The sequence below is a fragment of the Penaeus monodon genome, chromosome 15 (assembly GCF_015228065.2).
Source record: "Penaeus monodon isolate SGIC_2016 chromosome 15, NSTDA_Pmon_1, whole genome shotgun sequence".
NCBI lineage: Eukaryota > Metazoa > Arthropoda > Malacostraca > Decapoda > Penaeidae > Penaeus > Penaeus monodon.
Window position 1 is genome coordinate 28010044 of NC_051400.1, and position 422 is coordinate 28010465.

General features: G+C 34.6%; 1 protein-coding gene across 1 annotated transcript in view; it reads left to right on the forward strand.

Moving 5' to 3' along the window:
* The window catches only part of LOC119582296 (arrestin domain-containing protein 17-like), a 25225-nt gene that overhangs the window by 5305 nt on the left and 19498 nt on the right, over nucleotides 1-422 (forward strand). The gene's annotated exons all lie outside the window — the stretch shown is intronic.

Consider the following 422-nt stretch of genomic DNA (forward strand, 5'->3'; position numbering starts at 1 on the left):
CCTTTAATTATGATATTTCAATAAAAGTTCTTTACATTGAGTTATTATGATAATTACTTTTTTCCTTTTATTTTTTCATATTATGACTTTAACTTATCTTCTTCTTTATATTGGTACCTTAGGAGATATCCTCTTTTCTCAATGATTTACACACTGCACACATACACCTGAATTTACGTTACGATTTGGTAGTTTTGTAGTCCTAACACTGCATAGATACGTACCATTACTTCTCCAGTGCTTTTCTAAGGCATGTTTGCGTGGTCGCTTATAATTGGATAAGTCCGTATATTTTGGTATCGCATGCATGTAGCGTCTGAGAACAAGCACCCAAAGGGACTGCTTGCGGCCGATCATTTATGTTCGTTTATACGTGTATAAATGTTTTTGATCACGGCAAAAACGCATTCGTGGATTGAGTA